A 24,348-nucleotide genomic window follows, 5' to 3' on the forward strand; every position below is an offset into this window, starting at 1 on the left:
AATTCCATTCCTTAAAGTCCATGCTAAAGACTCAGCTAAAATAAAAGTTTTGCCTAAAATTAGTTTCAAACAAGGCTTTAAAAAGTCATCGAAAGGAATCAGATTGATTATTTAGTGCCTGTCCATAGATAGGACTAGAAGGGGATGAGCTATGTGGAAAGTAAAACTTTAACTTGTGTTTCCTTTGAGCTCTTTGAAATGATGTATAAATCAGAACCAGCTGAATTAAGCAGGTGATGCACAGCACTTGAATACACTGATTAATGGTACCTACACAGTAATTTATGGGAAAATGCTTCTGAGCTCAGATACTATCATGACCATTTTTAATACACACTGTAGTTCAATACATGTGTAAGATATCTCCTTTAAAAAAAAAAAACAAATTTACATTGTCTATTTTTCTCCACATTATCAACCTTAGTGGACAGACTCTTGACCATTCCTGGTAAGAGGCATTAGGCATCATTTCAGTTGTGCATATCTGATGATATTTCTTATAATGTTTAACAGTATCTTGATGGAAAGGGAAAAAGGATTTAAGGTGTTTAAAATAAAGAAATTCAAATACTTTTTATGTAGACTCACTCTTATCTTTGGGTTCCCCAATTCAAAATCCAAAGACTGTGTATATATGTGAGTGTATGCATGTAGAACTAAAAAAAAAATTCCCAATGAAAGTATAGAATTAAAAATAACTGAAAACAGTTTATGCACTGCTGCCTGTTTCTTTGCCGATTTTTAAAAACCCTTACTAGTTTTTCATATTTGCTTTATGCCCTTTAAAGGACTCAGATTCATAATATACAAAGAAGTTTATGTGATATATAGAGCGGAGCCATAAACCATATTTTATGCATAACAGTGATTAAATGCACGGTTGATATATTTCACTAAGATGGAAACCATGTCGAAAGGCTTACATTTTGATAACTTTCCTTTTGGGGGACATTTCTAAATTATTTAAGTTGAAGAATAAAATGACTTGTTTGTGAATTTACATGCTCTTTTTAATCATCCTTAGGTAATGCTGATATGGCAAAGACGCTAAATTACAGGCAGCAGTGGGAATCTGCTAGGTGAAAAAGCACAGAATCATTTTGTATATGAGTCCATGAGGAATATTCTGTTCAAGGAGTGGAGACATAAGAAAATTACCTAACTCATGAACCACACATTAAGAGCGTAGTCAGCTGTTGTAAATGCGTATCCAACAACAAACCATTATGTATCTTTGGTTTAATTATATGTGCTTATTACACACCTGTACTGGAGAGTAGAGGCTGCTATTTGCATCACTTGTGGTTTTCTCTATCAAAACAGTATTTGAATTACGAAGCTTATAAGGTTATGCATGATTTCTCTGGCTTGAGTGTGTGTCCTTTCATTTTGTGGACAACCCAAACAAGATGAGGGGAACAAATGAGGAAATATTTTAATCATGTTAGTAAAGAATTTCTAAATTTAGAAATGTAGGGAATTTATAGATATGGACAAATATCAGCAAAATTACCAAGCTTTTGTAAATCAACTTGATGTTTCGGGAGAGAGTAAAAAAGTTAGATAAATTCAGCATTTAATTTTTTCTCTAGAGTTCCGTCTTAAAGGGTATTAATTATTATGATGATGATGGGTTATTTACAGAGTGCTTCAAAATAGGGACAAATGTTAAACTACCAAATAATTTATGATTTACAGTTTTTACAACTCAGAGTAAATAAACAATCTAGGCAACATTGTTTTGTATATTTAAGAGCATTTACTAACTACATGGAAGTTTTAAAACATTTATTATGTAGCAAGTACATTTTAAAAGTAAAAAAATATGTATGTATTAAAAACAACCTCAAAAGTGTCTCTAAAGAGAATTTTATGGAACATTTCATTTATATACATCATCAAAACTTGTTATTTTTACAAATCAGATTCCCCTAAGATTTTGGTATATACTTGTTTTAAAAGCATCTCAGAGTCAGTAACTCATCCTTTCACTTCACCACTGTCTATACTTAAATTAATCTACCTATGTCTATTCTTTACTCCTGTTTTCCTTCCTTTCCAAAGGGGAAAAGTGAGGTTACACTAAGGAAGGTAACACATGTTCTGATGAACATAATCCTATTATCAGGACAAAAATAACACCATTTCAGAGGAATAAACAACAAATGGTGCCCAATGCCTAGAGAAAATTAAAATTCTATTTGGGGTTCCCACAGGATCTAGTACCAATCCCACAGTTGAACTTTGATAGTTTCTCAGGAAGACAAAGCTTAGGAAAAGTAATGGTTTGAATCCATGAAAAATATGGTAATAAAAGCAAAAGGAGAAGGGCTCAATATTATTGATTTATAGTAACCACAAGAAAGGAGCAGATGGAAGTTTGGAAAAAATATACATAGTCATTTTAGTAGATACCTCTTAATACGAAATATGGATTGTATTTCTTACAACCACAGAAAATCTACAAATCTCTAGAAATTCCAACAAGTTTCTAGAAATATAACTAACTCTCTAGTAATTTTTATCTTAGAATAAAGCTTAGGGTCAAATATAAAGATAAGCAAAATTTTCCCAGCTCTGCTTATAATGTCATATATTAAAGGTTCTATAACCCTTTCATTCACAAAAACCAGAGACACTAAAATAAATATGGTCATTTTTTTAGATTACATGATAAGTTCCTAAACTAATTTAGACTTATTTTATTAACCTTTAGATAGAGATGATTTTTCAACTCATTAAAAATACTTATTTTTGTCCAACAATTGCAGCAACATTTTCTCAGGAATTGCTTTTAGGGTGAAACCATCTGAGGTGACTAGAACAAAGAAGTAATTTTTTAGAATGTAGATTATCTCCACAATGTCTATTACATATTTTTTGCAACTCAGCAAATTATTTCATTTCTCTCTCCCTAGTATGGAAATTTAATCTAAGTATTTATTTCATTTTCGGTAACCTATTTGAAGAAAGACTAACTACCCTTCAGTATACAGTATTACATTATGCATTCAAAACTGATACTATAAATTATACAATCTAACAAAAAAATTATTAATGGTTTACGTGGGGGCCCGCCACCATGAAACCTCAGCTGACAGCAATGGAAGTAATTTTCTCTGTTGCCCATCAGGGAAAGGAAAGGAGCCCAGAGTGTCTGTGTTTAAACAGGTCCACTGCATGCATTCTCTTTCACACAAGTTGCTGTTTATAAAGGCAAACAACAGTAAGGCCCTTGAGTAACTTCAAGTCTAAACCGTAGACCACCTTTAAACATCAGTAAACAGATACTTTAAAGCTACAGCTCGGTACTTCAGTACTTTTCTTTTGAGGTCCTTTTAATATGCAATTCGTGACCTCAGAATAAGGAGAGAATTGTCATTTTACTGCATTTTATTGGTGACAGAATTTGCCAGCTGTTTTTCTCTGCTACTCTTCTCTGCTATTGTAGTGCTCTCTCCCCCGCCAGTGAAGTATTTTATCATGATTAAAATCAGTGAATGCAGATTCTATAAGCCTTTTCAGCCATTTTAATATCACCTGAATTAGGGAAGGGATCCTGTAAACCCTGGGGTGAATCCTTCTGAAATTGTGTTGAAGAAAATGGATGCTTCCACCAGACACAAGGAGAGAATAAGGGAGAACCCTGGCCAGAGGCATTCAGAGGCATCCCAGGTCAACACCGAAGTCCCAGAGGAGGCGGGGAGCCATGAACTTGTTGGGCCATACATCCATGTATTTGTGTGATTTATTTTCCCCCCAGAAGCACTTTTCAACTCTAGGTTCAAGAGGCCGATTAGGTTTTTGCAAAAATGGTAAAACAGAATAAAGTCTGCTGCAATGGGCATGGGGCCTAGGCTGGGTAGAAGAGTGGAGAGTTTGTGATAGGTCACAAGATGGAGGCTGGAGAAGCAAAGCCATTAAGGAGACTCACTGAGAGAACACAGGTCCACCCTCCCCTTACATCATGCCCCCTCATAATGACAGTGGTCATAATCCAGCATTTCATGTCAAACACTGTGAATCTTGGGGACAATGTGGTACAATTTGCAGAGCTCTGTTTTATAGAAAGTTTTTAATTTCTAAAAATATTTTATATAAAAATTACAGGAAAAATTAATCATGGGGTATTCAGTATGAAGGCAAACCTTAATGTAATTTAATATATGATAATTTCTTAATATAATTTCTTGGATTTGTGCTCACAGCAATTATACTATGTTCCAGTCTCAGAAAAAACAGATTTTATCCTAAAACATCCTGCCTGAAAAGAAGCTGAACCTTTTCACACCCTGTTTTCCAAATAGACTCTGTCCCAATTCTATTAAAATAGTAGAGTAACTCACATTTGTTTTGCTTCATTTTTATGTATTTCTTATACTAAAAATGAAATCTCATTCACTATGGGATACTTTTCTTTGTGTTTTTCATCCTTAAATTAATACATGATGACAATATTCTTAGGAATCAGGAATCTGCTCTCTGCCTCTTCCGTTTCCCAGATTTAATTTGATGCTGGCTTAGGGTCTTTCCACAGTGTGCTGAAGGAAAGGATTTGTTTTGTTTTGTTCTGAGAATTCAGTATTTTTGGTATGAGACAGAGAATTTCAGGTAGGATCTTTGTATCTTTAATGAAAATAAAACTGCTTTGCAGTTTTAATTTTCTCATAATGCTGCTAGTTATGAATGAGATGAATTATTATACACTGGATTATGTAATATTCATTGTCGTTGGTTGGATTGTGCCCCCAAAAAAGATATTTTCAAGTCCTAATTCCAGATATTTCTGAATCTGATGTTACTTATAAACAGGGTCTTCACCGCTGTATTCTAGTTAAGATGAAATCATAGTGGATTGAGTTGGGCCCTAAATCCAACAACTGGCGTCTTTTTTTTTTTTTAAGGAATTTTTTAATTGAAGTATAGTTGATTTACAGTGTGGTGTTAATTTCTGCTGTACAGCAAAGTGATTCGGTTATACATATAATATACTTTTTATATTCTTTTCCATTATGGTTTATCACAGGATATTAAATATAGTTCCCTGTCCTGTACAGTAGCACCTTGTCTTTTATCCATTCTATATATACTAGTTTGCATCTGCTAACCCCAAACTCCCACTTCATCCCTCCCCCACCCCCCTCCCCCTTGGCAACCACAAATCTGTTCTCTATGCCTGTGAGTCTGTTTCTGTTTTGTAGATAAGTTCATTTGTGTCATATTGTAGATTCCACATATAAGTGATATCATATGGTATTTGCCTTTCTCTTTCTGACTTGCTTCACTTAGTGTGATAATCTCTAGGTCCATCCATGTTGCTGAAAATGGCATTATTTCATTCTTTTTTATGGCTAATATTCCATCATATATATGTACCACATCTTCTTTATCCATTCATTTGTTGATGGACATTTAGGTTGTTCCCATGTCTTGGCTATTGTGAATAGTGCTGCTATGAACATAGGGGCGCATGTATCTTTTTGAGTTATAGTTTTGTCTGGATATATGCCCAGGAGTCGGATTGCTGGATCATATGTAAGTTCTATTTTTTGAGGAACCTCCACACTGGTCTCCACAGTGACTGCGCCAACTTACATTCCCACCAACGGTGTAAGAGGGTTCCCTTTTTTCCACGCCCTCTCCAGCATTTGTTATTCAACAACTGGTGTCTTTATAAGAGAAAGGAGAGGGAGATTTGAATACAGAGACCTGAGGACACACACAGGGAAGAATGCCATGTGACAGCTGAGGCAGAGTTGAGAGTGATGCAGCTACAAGCTAAGGAACAACAAGGACTGCTGGCCACCACCAGAACTTAGGACAAAGGCATGGAACAGAGTCTCCCCTCAGAGCTTCCAGAAGGAACCAATCTTGTTGACACTTTGATTTTGGACTTCCACCCAGTTTATTGATAATATGTTATGGCAGCCCTAGGATATAAACACCTGCAGTATATATAAATCTGTGAAATAAGCACACTTCAGATTGTTTTCTGGCATAAAAAAGTCAACATAAGCCAGGACTTATGTCTCCAGAAACACAGGCGGAAAACCCCTACTTGGGTATCTGGTGACTTCTTTTTGATTATCAAACATCTAAAGACATTGACTTACCTTTCCTCATAATATACTTTCATTCTCATCATTGCCTAAAATTACTAAGAGCTTGCAAGGAAATAATTAGGCTGAAAATTGGAAGCCAGAATTGTTTGTTATGGAATTTGTGGTTTCAAAGGAAAATGCTCGTCTCGAGATAGAGGCTGTGACTTTTCCATTTCCAGGTAATTCCAGATTAATTTCCATTGTGAATGGAAATTGGTTTTTCTATTAAAAATGAACATGTTGCTCATTCAGTAATGTGTATATATTCGACCTTTTAAAGGTACACCCATGTGCACATACACACTCACAGGAAAAAATATTTATCTGGCTGTACATATACCAAAATGATATTAGAATTGGGAGCTTTCAATTTTTTTTCTTTTTGATTGTATACATTTTCTACTTTTTCTACAGTGATTATGAATTGTTTATATAATAAAACAGAGAGAAATTAATAGGGAGTTTGCCTAGTGCATGGCATGAGATTTGCATTTTCATAGGTCAGATGTTTCCCTGACCTTACTATTGTGCCAAGGGAAATAAGATAATGAACTTCCAGTCTCCTTGCCTTGGAGTCTTTTTCCTTTACACACACACACACACACACACACACACACAATAATCCAACTAATAGAGGAGTGTTAGCTTTTTCAGCAATGAGATGTAAAAGAGACATAAATCATGGATGTATCTGACATTTAACCAATTTAGATTCCCTTCACACAACTTTCAATTTCAAGTGTGTCTTTTGATTCTCCATTTAGAGAAAACAGCCTTGTGTGCTGATCAGAGAATGTCTAACCAAGGCTCCCCTATCCCCACAGCTCCTAGAAGCCTATTCAGTCACAACAGAATAAGATGTGGAAATGCAGCATACAACCCAAGGAGCCACATATGACGCTCTGAGACTAACCCTATTTTCTAGAAATACTCAGCGTTGTATGGAATCTTGAGCATTAAAAAATGTAAGAATATCCTGACTGTTTTACAGCATTACCAGTTTTTTTAAAAAAACTGTGATATTTCTAGGCTTCCTATTAATCTAACAACAAACAATATGATTCAAACAGCCTGCAGGGCCCTGTGGGATCCCGACCTGCCTCATCAGCCACATTCCCCTATGTTCCCTTATTCTTGGCAACCCAGACCTCTTTTAGTCCCTCAAATGTGCCCTAATTCTTCCTGCCACAAGGCATTTGAAAATACTGTTCCCTCTGCCTGAAATTCTCTTCCCCCCACCTCTTTACCTAAATCACCCAGTTCATACTTCAGATGTCATCTGGGTCTTTGTTTCTTCAGAATACCCTTCCCTTACCCTCCAGACCACGCCCACCACCCCAGCTTCTTGCTCTCACAGCACTCCTTTCCTTCCTAGCACTAAGGATGGAATTTTACATTTATTAGTATGATTATTTTGTTGATGCCTATTGCATCTTCTAGAATGTTCTATAAGGACAGAGATGAAGCTGTTTGTCATTTTGGTTTTTTTTCTCATCACAGAAGCCCCTGCATTTGGACAGTGCCTGGCACATAGTTAGGCTCTAAATACATATTTATTGAATAAATATATGGATGAATGAATTGGAGATACAAACTTTAAAAATTCTTCAAAGCTCTCAGTTCTTGAGAACTTTCTCCTCTAAGTCCAGGAGACATGAAACTGTGCACTCAGCTAGACACAGATGGGAGAACTTTGACAGCAGTGGAGTTCAGTGGCCATCCACAAAACGATGCTTAACCATGGTGAGCATTTTCCTTCTTTTTGAGGTACACTACTAGCCGTTCCCTCTCATGGATCCAGTCCCCAGTATGACATTTCTGCCATTTCCTCTTTACACATGTATGTTGTCTTACATTGGAATTACTCAACGGAGTTACAACTGGGGAATGTTCATGATAAGAAGGTGGGTCCCCATCCCTAAGTTATATGCATTTTTTACCTGCCAACTATTCCCTGATATCCTGACCAAGCCTGCCAAGATGCCTCCTTTCCAGACTCACTTAGCATGCAGGATTTCTAGACTCAGTTAACCCCGCTTTCCAATAAGACACATGAGGCCGAGAAACTGAGACCAGTTCAAGGATTTTATTCTCTCTTCCTTCCTTACCAATTGCAAAGCCAAGTGTTCCTGAAATGTCCTGTCCTCTGCCTAGAAGTAGGAGTCTTCAGCCATGTGAACAGTCATGGGCATCAAAGTTCACATAGGACCCTTGACCATGTTGCTGAGTCTCAAAGGATTTTGCTCAAGACCTACAGCCAAGCTCCTGGTGTCACCGCTGGATAATCATTCCAAAGGAGGGGAAATTTTTCTCACCTCTCTTTTTGTCCAACCCAAGACAGGAATAAAGACCATGGTGATGGCCAAACACAATTTTCTTATGTCTCACTTGGAACATAGATGGACAAGTGTCTGCTTATTCTTTTATAGAAACCTAAAAAGCAAAAATGTGTGATGTCAGGAAGAAGAGGGGCTTTTACTAGGGTGTTTAATGGTATTATTATACATTCTCTCTTCTCACAAATAAGCAAATCATAGTACAGAAGAGGCCTTAGGATACCCTGCTTGAAATCTTCACTGTCTATTGTAAACACTTCCTGTGAGAAGGAAAAATCATTATGTGGTAGTGTTGGCATATCAGGTCACATGTGGGGTGTTTCTCCAAAGGTCTCCCACAGAATAGAGCCAACTAACTTTACTTTCAGCCACATTGCTGCTTTTCAATTTTGTGCTCATCTTAATTGTGCCCACTCAGTGGGTTGTTATAGACTCATTCCCTGAAGGTCACTCACTGCTACCACCTCCAAAGCTGGCACTGCACGAAACAGCAAAGAGGAAGACATCTGCCTGCACTGTCCCTTTCCCAGCTGATCACCACCTCAGCTACTTTAATTCCTCCCTACCAAACTTGCGACTTCAAAGAAAATGACTTTAGCATGCAGGTTTTGTGATGGCGTCTTAGGCATCGTAAGGGCTGTAAGGCACAAGAGTCCTTTCTTACATCTCTGAGGTCTCCCTGTAAAGGCAGTTCCCGACCTTGCTTACCTATAACACTTAGCGACTTTACACACATCTTCCTGGTGTCAGGCTTGACAAGAAAATTATAAAAATGGAGAACCTCCCATATGTGTTTTAGAAATGAATTGGGAAACCCTTAAATCACTGGTCTTCCAAGATCTAGGGCTTTACCTCTCTCTGTTTTAAGGGGAGACTCTGTTTGGAAGTCTGATCAGGTTGCAATCTACAAAATCACAGCCCTGGAGAGCGCTCCCTATTCGATATTCATCCATAGAGACATGAGTATATTATTCCTTCCAAAGTCAGCTGCAATTGAAGCTCACTAAATTGACTCCACATCTTCCTATCTCAGGCAGTGACAGAGGAATAGCAAGTATTTTTTTACTAAAATACTCATTTTTAACCAACACCTTTTTTGAAGATTTCTCTATCATTGATACAGAGGACATGATCTTTACTTTATAGCAGATGGCAGAACACCAGCAAATCAGTGTTTGAGTGCAGGGCCTGTTGTCAGTGCCTCAAACGCTTATCTAGCAACTGTGTCCTTTTGTCAGCAATGTCATGCAGCGTTGAGGACAGAATTTATTGTAAATGTAGGGGGATTAATGTCAAAGGAAATTTTGCATGTGTGTGAGCACAGTATATATGTATGCATGCACAGAGGGTCAGACATTGCACAGACATATCTGTCTTCACCCCTTGGTGCTCCATATTAATGATGGCTAAGATAATCATGCTAATTGATATCTCACGTTATATAAAGATGTATTTCAACAGACAACTTATACCAATTTCCCTACTAAGCCACCTACACTGAGGCAGATGACTGGTTTCTTTTTATTTGTTCGCTGTATTTATCTTCATGGGGAGCCCCCCCGCACCCCCCATCTTCCCACTCTGCTCTGCTTTCCTCTAGCAGAATTTTTTTGCACTGGGTTGTGTTGAGCATTAGGCAATTGCAATGATGAATGGATAGAAAATTAAAGGAAAGCAAGCAAGGGAAAATGTGGAAATCAGGTAGTCAGACCCTTAATCAAGTTGGTTTTACTTGGTTCCCATGAATGAAGCACCTCTTCAGCAAGTGCTACATTCCCAAAGATTACTTTTGTCACACCTCAAAATGGTGGTTATCATTTATCGAGTGATTGCGATGTGACAGGCACTGTGCTAAGATCTGTGTGTGCACTAGGTCAATTAATCCTCATGCCAGTCCTCTGAGGTATTGCCGGTATTATCCCCTTTCTACAGCTGCAAACACTGGTTCAGAGAGGCTAACTCATCCAAGGTCAAATGGCTACTAGATGATGGGTGGATGCAGGATATGAACGTGAGTGTGGTCCAGAGCCTGTGCGCTTAATTAGGAATTCTCTGCTCCATTTATTTTTAGCCTTGGAATTCCCAACTATTTTGTAGGTTTTAATAACCTATCATGAAGAGGTAATACAGAGCCAACAATAAAAGACATGTATAAAGAGGAAGCTCTGAAGACAAATGAATTTTCTACAGTTATATCCGCAAAACGTGATGCTCTGAAATGTGAATCTTTGTTCTTACCCCTTATATGAACTTCCTTTTACCTGTGGAATCACAAAATGGGACCTCCAGAGCTCAGCGTCAATCCTGTGTCCCCTGCCCCTCACCCCGTGCCGGCTGCCCAAGCAGCCAAGATCTAATCATTCCACAAATATGCTGTAAATTGTCTTCAGAGGTGGAGGTTGCCTAGGAGCTAAAGTAGAACATTTTAAAATCACAACTCCTAAATGGTACTAAGTTTTTACCAGAATGCAATTTGACCATCCCTGTGCCCCCAAATTTATTCTGAAGTCTGCAAATGCCCAATATCATCCCACTGTAAGAACAGGGACTTCAAAGAATCACTCAGCTGATTTTACTACCACACGGCCCATTAAATCCCCCTGACACTTGTTGAACTTAAACAAACAACCCAGAGTGAGAGAAAATCGCCATTCTGGATGATATTTGTTTGATTAGGCTGTGAAAAACTGAATCACTCAGTCAAGCCTGTATGTTTAAGGGGACAGCTCAATTGACTGACAGCAGATTTGCTGTGTGAGCTGGCATACGTTAAGTGGAGCTGACTAACAAAATGACTATTGATCATATAGATGATAAGTTTTCATCTAGTTGCAGCCTGGAGAAACAATGAAAAAAATTATCTGCTTGTACGTGATACCCAGGTGGGGTAAGGACTGGAAACCGAATGTTTGGAGGTCTTTGTTTATTAGGGCGCGCCTTCATTTTCTCGTATTTTGGGAGATTCTGTTTTGTGGGAATCATTTTCACCTATTCAAATACAGATGTAAAGAAGAGAGATCAGAGCCCCCTTTAGAAAGTTAGATTTAGAATATTTTATCAAAGTCCATCTTGCATTGCCCAGACTGGCTTCTTGCGGAACCCTTATTTTATCTCCACCTCCTTCTTAGTTAAAATTCTGCTCTTTGAACCCATCTCCAAGTTGAAGCCTTCTTGGCAAAATAATATAAGCCTGCATCTGCAGCTAGATGGACCTTTCAAGCCCTCCCAAGGTGAGAAAATGTTATTTTTCCCTTTTATGTGTTGTGGTTCATTGGATAGTAGTTGTCATCTTGTCATATAACAAGAATGCCATTCACCATGTTGAAATACACCCTTAAGCAGCAGTGTCTATGGATATGAGAGCATCTCCAGTCTGTGGCCCTCATCAGCCCCTCCAAGCACTCCCCGGCTTATATATTCCCAGTGAAAAGATTCTCCTTAAACTGTACCATTTCATTCTGATTCATCACAAGGGTCAGGTCCACACCAGAACAATCTTTCTTTTGGAGATGCAAAGGGATAATTGAATTGCATGTGAATGCCTTTTACCATATTTTGCACTGACACTTGAAAAGACATGAAAAATTTGCTGAATATTCTTTAAGATACACACACACACACACACACACACACACACACGCTTCAGTGTGGTGGGGGAAACAGTTTTGTTGTTTACCATGAGGACAGCTATAGTGGAATCATTGTGGTAATATATAGTCAAGGAATTCCTGAAGGTGCAAATTGACAGCCCTGAGGGAAATAGTTTAGGCTCCCCTTTTGGGAAAACCACTTCTCTGCTCTTAGCTCTGCAGAGACTCAGGGAAGCTGCCAGTAGGGGGCACTTGTACTCATTCCATCAAGCCTAATCCCATTGCCATTGCCCCTTGGGCTACAGAGTCCTTTAAGATTTCTTCTTACCTTCAAGCCACACAGTGAAGCTCGTTTTATCCGTTCTCTACTATTATCTCTCTCTCTCTCTCTCTTTTTTTTTTTTTTTTTTGGCTGTTAGGGAAAATACACAGGATGATTTTCCAACTGATGTCTTTGAGGCAGGATTATCCTGGAGTCAAATGTCCAGGAGAGACAGTTCTGCCCGTTGACAAATAGACATTCCCAGGCAGTTTTGGAAAAAACTCTTTCACAAATGATCTTGGAATCTTTCTGGAGAAAATGTACCCAAGAACACAAAACCAGAAATGTATAAAATCTTATAGAGGTTAATGATCCAATCAGTGGATTTTTGTGATATTTCTGATTTTTAATTTGTTGTCAGTTCACTACCCCTATCCCAAAGAGAACACAAAGTTAAAAGAAAAAACCCTCAAAAGCCCTTCCTAGATGGGGGTGGGGGAAAGGGAGAAGGGAGGTCTAAGAGGGAGGGGATATAGATATACATATAGCTGATTCACTTCATTGTACAGCAGAAACTAACACAACATTGTAAAGCAATTTTACTCCAATAAAAAAAGAAAGAAAAAAAAAAGGTTTAGGAGAGGCCGTTTCAGCTGTTGTTTAGTGTGATTTGGAAAGAATCTCCTGTAGACTAAAAAATAAGAATTTTCAAATATACAAAAGATATGATCTCATTGTCATGATCAAAGTATATCCATAATGGACACCTGGCTCTCAATTTATTTAAAGCCAAAAAATTATTTTTGTAATACCCTCCCAAGTTTTAATTTATTTATATTTAATAACTCATTTAGTTGCTTTGTGTTTATTTATTTTTAAATATTTATTTTCTTTATTTTTTTTCTGCGTCGGGTCTTAGTTGTGGCACATGGGGTCTTCACTGTGGCGTGCAGAATCTTCTGTTGCTGCACGGGCTTCTCTCTAGTTGTGGCGTGTGGGTTTTCTCTCTCTAGTTGTGGCGCTAGGGCTCCAGAGCACGTGGGCTCCGTGGTTTGTGGCACGCGGGCTCTCGCGTTGAGGCGTGCGAGCTCAGTAGTTGTGGCGCGTGGGCTTAGTTGTCCCACAGCATGTGGGATCTTAGTTCCCCAACCAGAGATCGAACCCGTGTCCCCTGCATTGGAAGGCAGATTCTTTACCACTGGGCCACCAGGGAAGTCCTACTTTATGTTTATTTAGGCAACAATATTTTAGAGAACACACCAGGAAGTAGCAGTCCTCAAAGCAAAGCATTCTGAATACTTTATTATTGAGTTGGTGTAATTGATACAGTTGAGTATTTGAGTACACCTACCTTAAGGATTTCCATGCTAAAATTGTTGCAGCCAAGGTCTAGAAGTGGAACTTAGGGGCTTTAGTCTCCACCTGTCTGTGAATTAAGGTAGACGTGAATTATTTTCTGAGAAGAAGCTTCCTTCTGCTCTTTAGTAATGCCTTGACTTCTAGTAATTCTCTGCATGAAAATAGAAGTTTTTTTTTTTTAAAGGAACTCCTTTATTTATTTATTTATTTATTTATTTTTGGCTGTGTTAGGTCTTCGTTTCTGTGCGAGGGCTTTCTCTAGTTGCGGCAAGCGGGGGCCACTCTTCATCGCGGTGCGCGGGCCTCCCACTATCGCGGCCTCTCTTGTTGTGGAGCACAGGCTCCAGACGCGCAGGCTCAGTAGTTGTGGCTCACGGGCCCAGTTGCTTCGTGGCATGTGGGATCTTCCCAGACTAGGGCTCGAACCCGTGTCCCCTGCATTGGCAGGCAGATTCTCAACCACTGCGCCACCAGGGAAGCCCCTAGAACAGATTTATGTGCTTTTTTTTCAGTCATGTGTTTTTTGCTAGGCTCCAGTAATTTCACAAGGGGGTGATAACCCTACTTCTGGTTTGACATTTTATTAAGGTGTAGTTCTAAATCTAACTGAAAACAGAAAACAATCACACTCCAGATAATTGACAAAGAGAACAATTTCAAAATGAAGTTGTCCAAAACAGAGCAAAAGCTTAGCTGAAGGAAGCAAAGTTTATGGAGGATCACTTAAAGAATATGAATGAAATCCACGTACACCTGGACACACTCTAAGTACCTTCATACTTGAATTTCACTTGGGGTAAAGCCATTAGCCCATGTCATTAGCCATATGAAACTGGTCATGTATCTTTCTTCCAAGTATTATTGAGGACATTGATCATTATGGCGCAGAGAATTCCATGTATATGAGACCTCAAGGACAGTTTCTTCCTCATCTTAGCATTTGGAAGAACTGAGCTTCTCCTAACAATTGCCCATTGTTATTATGGATTTGTCTTATGGGTACTGTGGCTGGTGTATTATCCTTTGTTGCTTACAAGCATGGTCCAAATTGCTGTCCACAAATACCAAAGAGTGTGGGCCTTCATGCTAGGCATTTTATATTGCTTTATCCCTAGATCTATTTAAGGTCCCCTTATTTTTCCTTTTACTGCTTCTAGTTGATATTCATTTGCTGCATTTTAGTAATCTGGCAAACCATTTTGTGAAAAAGAAGGTTAATAAATATTGCTACTTAAGGGAAAGAGGATATTACCCCAAAGCCCCAGAAGAAGAGCCTGACTTATCCTACAATAACCTGGTAAAAATGAGAAAGGATTTCTGCTTGGTCTCTCACAACGATTCAAAAAGAAAAAGTTAAAGAGATTTTTTGAAAAAAGAGCAGGCAACCATAGAAAAAAATCAAGCTGAGATAAAGTCAGAGATACAAATATAGCTAAAATAAGAAAATAGTGCAAGAAAAAAAATGTGATGAAAAGTGTAAATTTGCTTTGATATTGATTATAGACAGCACAAATGATTTGCAAATTCATATCTGTACTGTGAAGGATACATGAGATACCCTCTCAGAAGCAGAATAAAAAAATGCAAAGAGGTAAAAGCAGGGAGAAAAAAATATGGAAGGCACAAATTTAAAGTCAGACTTAGATATTAATTTTCCAAATTCAGAAACCAGAGCAATATGAGTGAAATAATAGTCAAGGATCTAATAGACAAAACTTTCCTGAATGAAGAAAAATCACAACTCGAAGTGACTTACCAGGGTCCAGGCAAAATTAGTAAAAAGAACCTACATCTAAATAAACAGTAATAATTTTTAAAACTTCAATTCAGGAACAAGGGGTGAAATTGTATAATCACTTTTCAGAAAGACACAGCAATAAGAATGCTCAAATTTCTCTTTTTCAACTCTAATAAAAGAAAAACACAAGAGTGATATCTATAAAATTTTAAGGCATAAAAAGGTTGAGAAGCAAGAATTCCATATAAAAGCTGGATGATATACCTATGCCAAGACTCTCAGTCAGACAAGGATTAAAGGATATATCACCATGTGTCCTTCCCAAGAAGAATACTTGAAGGTAGATCCAGCTGACCAAAAGAAAAGTGAAAAACAAGACAGGAACACAGCATCAAGTGTCAAAAAACTGGTAGGGTTCCTGGAAACCAATGAGAAATTTAGAGAATTAAACTATTGTGGATATAATCACAGAATTAAATGAGAAATCCTAAAACTATTGTTGAAAAAGTAGATTCAAGTGTTAAAAAATGATATATAAATGTAAGCCAGATCTATAACCCTAAATGAAAGAAAAACTTGTAGTAAAGACAGACCATGGAAATTTAAGGGGCCACTAAATTCTTGGCCATATATTATATAAGGGAGTAGAACCAAAATTTATTTTTTATGACTTCAAGAATTAAAGAAATATAGATGAATTTAATATATCTAGATCACTATAGAGTTAATTCAAAATTTCCCCACTCCCAATAACTACGAAAAACACCAATAGAGGAATAATTGTATAACCAGCAGAAGAGAGAGAACTAACATAACAGTATCATCAGGAAGCTTAAAATAAGACCACAGAACTTTTCTGAATTCATTTATTAGCTCTAACTTTGTGTGTGTGTCATCTTTGGTGTTTTCTAGATACAAGGTCATGTCAGCTGTGAATAAGAATAGTTTTGTTGCTTACTTTCTAAATTTGAATGCCTTTTATTTCTTTTTCTTGCCTGCTTGCTCTGGCTAGAACTTCTAATATAATGTTGACTGGAAGTGGCAAAAGTAGGCATTGTTCCTGATTGGGAGGCAGGGGGCGCTTTCTGTCTTTTGCCACTGAGTGTGTTGTTAGCAGTCGATTTTTCATGTATGGCCTTTAGCATGGTGAGGAAGTTTCCTTCTATTTCTAGTTTATTAAGTGCTTTTGTCATGAAAGGATGTTGAATTCTGTCAAATTCTTTTATTGCATCAAGTGAGATGATTTTGAGGTTTTTTTCCTTCATTCTGTTGATGTGATATATTACATTAATTTTTGCCTGTTGACCCATTCTCAGATTCCAGGAACAGGTCCCACTTGGTCATGGCGTGTAACCCTTTTAATGTTCTGCTTTGGTTTGCTAGTATTTTGTTCTGGATTTTTAGGTCAGTATTCGTAAAAGATATTTACAATTTTCTTGTAGTGTCTTTGTCTGGCTTTGGTATCAGTGTAAAAGTTTCAAAGTATATTTTGGATGCAAATTCCTTTTCAGATCTATAAAAAAAATAAGACCACAGAAATAAACATGCCAGTTATGACAATACACACTAGTAAGTTACCATCTCCCCATAACCTTCTACCCTAAGCCCCATGGAAAGAAACCAAAAACAGCATATGGTCCTTACAGACAACCTAATATAGAAAGAGGTTTTTAAATTTGTTTTGTTTTATTTTTAGGTACCTAAATTCTCAATTTTATAAACACTGTGGTAGATTGAAGATGGCCACACATTCTTTGTCTCTTTCCCCCACCCAAGAGGTGGAGTCTGTTTCCCCAGCTTCTATATTAAGCTCACCATGTAACTTACTTTGACCAACAAAAAGCAGCAGAAGGTCTGTTTGGGGCCTTGGACTGAAGAAGCCTGGCAGTCTGGACTTTTGCTCTCTTAGAACCCAGCCACCATGCTGGAAGGAAGCCCAAGTTATCTTGCTCGAGGCTGCAGTAAATTTTGCCACAATATATTTTACCCCAATAAAAAAGAATATATATTGAAAGGACAAATGTATGTTCCAAAAAATCACTTCATGTTACTTTATCTTGCCTTATCATAGTTACTTTTAGTATAAATAATGAATTTTTCTTCTTACAGTTTACTCAATATTTTTTTATTTTTAAAAATCCAGATTTTTGTGGGGGCTTCCAAATGAAAAGCTTTTTTTTTTTTTTTTTACCAGTAATGCCCTCAGACTTCAGTGCCCTCAGACTGAGGACCAGTGAAGTTTCTTTGAATTGTGCTCGTCAGATGCAAACTGTGGGGTGGTAGCCAATTCCACACAAGCAATGTTTTCTACTGAGGAAATACTCTTCTTTGTAGAAGTTCTAGTTAATCAGCAAAACAACCTGATTATTACCATGGTCTCAATTTATTATGCTGGTTGTCCCCTCCTAACCCAAATGATATAGTTAACGTCTAAAGTATAGTTTCCGTTTCTGAAGTAAATAGATTTCAAGGGGGACTAAGTATATGATTCTTGCTGCATTTTTTCTTATAGTCCATCTTCATTCAGACATTTCGTTTGCTGGCATCTCCTGTATGGATCCTGCTTCTCTCTCATACTCCTCTTTTCTCCCTTTTGCCTTTTGCCATATGTTCAGGAACACGGCTGCTTGAAGCTCTCCTCCACCCACACCCCTCACCTTGATATTTCTCATCTCTGTACCTTTTTAGGGTTGCATTCTCTCCCTTCAATTTTGCTTTGCTTCCCCTTTACACACATGCACGTACACACACACACACACACACACAGAAACCTGGCTAACTTCCACATTTCACTGAAACTCCCTTCAACTATCACCCCCTCACTGTTACCCCCTCCTGGTAATTAATCTTCCTTGACCCTCTCCACTCCACCTCCTCTAGACTCACAAACTCAGGCATACTTCATGCTGAATTAGATAACTTTCCTCTAGGCTCCTAAGGGGTTTTCTCTCTTATTACACTTATATGACATTACATTTATCTTTTTCTGTGTTCATTTCCCCCCAACCTCCCTCTTACTAACCTGTAAATTCTTGAAGGACAGAAACTGTATCTCGTTTACTTTTGGGTCTCCCAGCACCTAGCAAGGAGACCAGTGAGTGGTGACTGATTGACCAAGTACGTAAAATGAGTAAGTGAGTGAGTGAGTAGCTTGAACCCAATGATATTAGTCTGTGCAAACAGTAGTGCAGAAAATGACATGGTCCCTTCCTCTAGTACATTAATAACCCACTTGTCAGTCAGTTGATAGTGTACGGATCCTTTACATTTCTTATTGTTCTCTCACCCATAGCTACATAAAAATCCTTGGAATGTTCGGCCACAGTTGTAGAATTTGTATCTGTTACTATGACACTTCTGTTTTATTTCAGAATCTACTTCATTAAGTCCAAAATGAGTTAGTTTCAATACACAATTTCCAGCTGAATGTTGCTCTAATAACAAAATTCATCAGACAGAGACATCCTTCAAAGGTACAAAGAGTTAACTGTGTAATTTTCTTAATAAGATGGAGAAGGCAGTGCATCATTTTTTCTAACTATGGCATGCTCTGTGACACCATGTAATTTTTTTGGTATCTATACTTTGCTTGGAAAAGAAAAAACAATACCTAGTTTCTTTTTAAGACTCTTTTTGCTGCCAAGAAAAAAATCATTTGCTCTGTCACAATTATGGCAATAAATCTTACAGTGAAGACATTTAATGATGACTACAAAGCTTCCTTTATTTTACCTTACAGAGACAGGCTTTAAACTTAACTAACTTGGCATGTCAGGAAAAGCAAAAATGAATGTGTTTTAGTTTTACAAATGCCTGTTTGAGAAATATGTTGTTAAAAAAAAATACTTTTCTGGCCCCCGAGTTTGCATGGGCTAGGATACGACTTCTGCCTTCAGTATATAATAAGTTTAATTACATTCAGAAGTGAAAGATTTAGACTTTTAGTTCTTGGGATATTGAAGTCATGGAAAAAGTTCATCTAACTCAGTTGTTTTGGACTTATTTGTATCTTGAGGTTCCATGGGCTTTTAAATTTTTTAATTCATTTTAAATAGGAAATAGATGCTCAGAGTATAAAATTCAAAAGGTCCCAAAGAGAATGTAGTGAAATTCCCCTCCCACCCTGGGCTCCCTGCCTTACTGAACACCTTCCCCAAATCCATCCACTTATACCAGCTTCTTTTATATCATTTCAGAAGTGTTATATGCAAAGCAAATATAAACATGCAGTTTTCTTACTTAACAAATCTTTGAGATCATTCCGTATCAATATGTATTGCATTTGTTTTAATAGCTGCATAGAATTCCATCAGATGGACAAAGCATAGTTTATAATCAGTTGACTATTGATAAATGTTATTACAAATGACATCTCAGTACTTACCATTGGAACATGTGTCTTTCCACATATGCAAAATTATACATGTAGCTTAAATTTATAGAAGAGGAATTGCTGGGTCAGAGGTTATGTATGCTTGTATCTTAATAAATATTGCAACCCACTTTCCTTAGGCATTACACCAATTTATACCCCACCAACATAAGTGTGCCTGGACTTTCATATTCTCACCACAGAGTATATTACCAAAATTGATTTTTGCCAAATGTAAAAGTTACAGAATGTTCCCAGATATTATAAAATATGGGAGAACTCTTATTTTTTCAAGATAGTCATTTGAAAAACTTCTTTAAATGTGAAAATTTTCTATTTAGAACATTTGAGCTAAATTTGATGACTGAGATAATCTGAAATGGTTTAATACTCATCAAAAAAAGGAATTTTCATATTTTCTTTGTAGAGAATTCACACATGAGGGATCTGAAATATAAACCAAAACAGAGGAAAGAGGAATTTGAAGTCTTTCCCCCACTTCCTTTCTTCCCAGCCAAATCCAAATCCTCTCTACACTGGCTTGTCTTTACTCATAGCTCTCCTACCTTTTCTCCACTTAATAAAGAGACAATTTAGCTGAAGTTTTCTTTTTTCATAAGTGTGGTTGTTCAAAGTATAGTGACTGGATAAAACCAAATGTCTTTGGAACTTAAGGACAAATTCAACTAATAAGAAACAGGACATTTATGCTTTGCTTTTAACCAGTTTACCAGATCATCTTCTATGCTAATTTTCTTTAGAGTTGAGTTTTTATTTATTTCCTTCTCTGCTTTCTTAGGAAAGAAACCTGTTCCCTGAATCTGCAGAGCTGACTTAAATGCTCTTTTCTGAAGCAGAGCACAAATTAATGTAATCTTTTATTATATGCTAGCCACTGTCATTGTGGTTAAGTACAGCATAGCACAGATGCAGTGTTTTTTAAAGACACCCACAAACACACATGAGCAGTGGTTTCTCTTTGATGAATATGGCAAGCTGTTCATTTTTTCACAACTGTAAAGAAGACAGCCAATTGTAACAAGTAAAATCCAAGTATCCATTTCATCTTCTCAAGTGAAAAGAGAGTAAAATTAAGTTAAAGCTAAAACTTCACTAAGATTCTTATACTTGGCCATGCATCTATATCTGAGGAACATTTAAAAAACTATTTATGTTTGGCCATTCCAAAAATTGAAATACAAAATTGGGCACAGTGGGAGATCCAACTCAGATAGTGTTACAAATTAATGCTTAAATATTATAGTTGGCCATAACAGGCTCTAAATTAAGGTTTACACTAAAATCAAAACAAAAAATTAATTAAAAAGTAAAAAAAGCCAATGAAAGTTTCAGTAGGTTTTTAGCATAAGTATCCCTTGATTTAAGCAAACTCAGTAGCAAAATCTTTAATAAAATTTATAAAGAAGTCAATTCATTACACATAGCCTAAAGGACCAATTGCAAGTGCTGGTATTCTCGTTTTAGTTTTGCTATTGGTTAAAAATAATGTGTGCTGGGTGGTAAGCATATTCTGATGAAGTATACTATTACAGTTAGTTCTCTTAAATATATTTATATTCCATATACCAAAAAAGAGGCAAAGACTTTGGAGGGAACTGTTAGGGCAGAGTTGAGAGCAAAAGGAAGATTCCATTTATAAAACAGGCAAAACTTACAATACAGATAGAGCAGGAAAAATGCAATACAAAGCATGCCAAAGCACAATCCAAAAATGTGTTGGCAAGATTTCTGGAAGGAGGGTAGTGATGCAAGAGAAAGTTGAAGATACCAAACTGCCAAGAAAGAAGAAGGGCAAAGGGACGTGTTGATAATGTGTGTTGAAATGTCAGGGCCCATAAATAGAGGGTGTTCCAAGAACATTTTAAAAATAATGCTAACAGTTCATCAAGGAGAGCTTATAGTTTGAATCTCTTTTTAGCTGGGGAATGACCTCTCAGTTCTAAAGCAGTGGTTCTTAAGTGTGGCCCCAGACCAGCATCATGGGCATCCCTTTGGGGAACTTGTTAAAAATACAACACAGTGGGTTGAGGCCCAGAAATCTGCATTTTACAAGACTTGCAGGGATTCTGATGAAGGCTCAAGTCTGGAGCCCACTTTTCCATAGACTGAAGCTATTGTCGCAGAGGTTCAGAAGAATTGGAATGCCTCAGATGAGCCCCCTTAGCTTCCCAGAAACTCTATCTCCAGGACCTGGTGGCATAAGATTGTCTTTCTATGTGGAGCAGGAGGAAACAAGCAGAGGAATATTCTCCATTCTGTGGCGTATCTTCAAAATCACAGTTCATAAATTTGTTTTGGTTTCTCACTGTCCCAGAAATCTGTTCTTTTTTATTGATTATTTTAATAGAAGTGAAAGGCTTTTTCTGCTCTTTGAAAGGAATATGAACTATGTCTATTTTCTCTTAATTATACTAGTGTGAGGCAAGCTCCACAATGAACACAAATTCCATGTGGAAATCTTGGAAGATAGGTGTTTTCTAGATGGCAAAGCATTTTGGAAGTACTCTATTTATATGCCATAGAGACCGCCATGGTTTTCCTATTGTTAGCTCATATAATCTTTACAATGATAGTTAATATTTATTGAGCATTTGCAGAGGCTAAGCACTGTACAGAGAAAAAACTTACTTAACCCTTAGGTCTATGAGGTAGGTGCTATTATAATTCTCATTTTATACATGGTGGAACTGTAACTTAAAGAGGTTAAGTAACTTGTCTAAGATCATCCAGTTAAATAATGTGTGGAAGAGAGGACCTCACTAGATCTGATGCCAGATCTCGTGCCATTAAATTTCCACAGTCTCTGCCTCCCTATGCCCTTTACCTGGACCCAGACAGTCCCCCAAGGTCTTTCTTCTTGATAACTTCCACCACGCATTCTGTTCTGGGGTTTTGTTCACAAGCAACATCCACAAAGAAGTGAGACACCATCCAAATAACCATTTTCCCCATCTGTTCCTCTTCTTATACAGAACATAATTATGTAGGGCATATAGTTTTAAGGGCTTTATTGCCCTCATAATGAGAAAACCAGATATCTAAAACTAACAAACATGGGAAAAGTAGCCTTTTTAAAAAATATATATATTACTATATTTAACAAATAGATGTCATACTATATTCAGTAAAATAAATTCCTATGTTTAATTTTGAAATACGTATTTTAAAAATATATTACTAAGGTCTTAAAATTATGTTTTATCATCCCTGAATTCCTTACCATATTGTAAGATAAGTCCCAGGGAGTTTTTCTGGATTTTGTGCATTTTGAGAGAAGGTGGGACGGAGCAGGGGGAGGGGGAACAGGACCAGAGAAATAAGTAGGCATTCTCACATTGTAGCTTGTTCCCGGACTTCCTCACCAGCCCTTTCTTCAACATCACCACCAAGGCCTTCCTTCCTCTCAACTCCTCATCCAACTGGTTCGCAGTTCCTATCAATTGCATCTTCTAAGTAGCCCTGTATTTGGTGACTTCTTCCTGCTTCCACTGCTACTGCCTTGAGTATCATCTGATGAAGTTTTTGACTTATATACTGAAGGCAATAGAAACATACAGAAAGCATTTAAGGCAAGGAAGTGGCATAATCAGATATGAATTTTAGAGCCATCATTCAGACAGATATGCAGAGGACAGATCTGAAGGGAGACCAGAGGCAAGGGGATGAATGAGATAGGCATGAATTAAAAGAAAGCATAAGAGCACTGAATATGGTGCCAACCTTAGTGTTGGTTTCTGTTCCTTCCCAATTACAAGTTCATCTAATATTCATTGAGTAAATAGTTACTGAGCACTTGCCAAATGAGAAATGTGTTGCTGGGCTATTGCAATACAACAGAGAAGAACACAGAACACAAAAATACCTCCAGGTAGCTAATGCTTTGTGTTGTTGACTGCCATTACACCTTTACATGAATGAATGCTCTGAGAGACTATTTCACTAAAGGAATGAAGAAAAAAGAGTATTCGTGTGTAGGTCACTGATTTGGGGATGAGGACACAGCACCAAGAGAGTAGAAGTAATGAAGACAAACTTCCCATATCTTGTGGTCTTAACTAGGTCTTCCCCTAGGTAGAAGGGAGATAATTGGCCATTGATTACCATTAAATAGAGACATATATTCAAATTTTTTAAGTGTGTTGTCATTCAGCCTAGAGTAAGCTCAGGAATGAATAGAATATAGGTCAGCTAAATGTGACTTTGAAAGAAGGAAGACTAAAAGCTTAGCTCTAAAGAAATGTAGGTAGAAGCCTAGGTGAATGACTTGTCACCTCCAGGAGGGTCATGAGGTCATGATGCTTGGGGGTGGATAGTTATCCATAGGGAATCTAAGGATTACATGGTTGAAGAATTGTGGAAAAAAAACAACCATGGTTAGGGTGCTGTGAACAGAACATTGGGCTTGGAAGCAATGAACCGAAGTTGGATTCCCTGCCTTGTCCTGCACAAACTGTATGATCTTGAGCACATGAGGCAATCTTTCTGAGCCTGCTTTCTTGTCTTTAAAACGGATACAATAACACGTATCCTATTCATACCACAGCATAATGTGAAAAGTCAAGATTAGAG

This window comes from Balaenoptera acutorostrata, chromosome 7 (assembly GCF_949987535.1).
Source record: "Balaenoptera acutorostrata chromosome 7, mBalAcu1.1, whole genome shotgun sequence".
NCBI lineage: Eukaryota > Metazoa > Chordata > Mammalia > Artiodactyla > Balaenopteridae > Balaenoptera > Balaenoptera acutorostrata.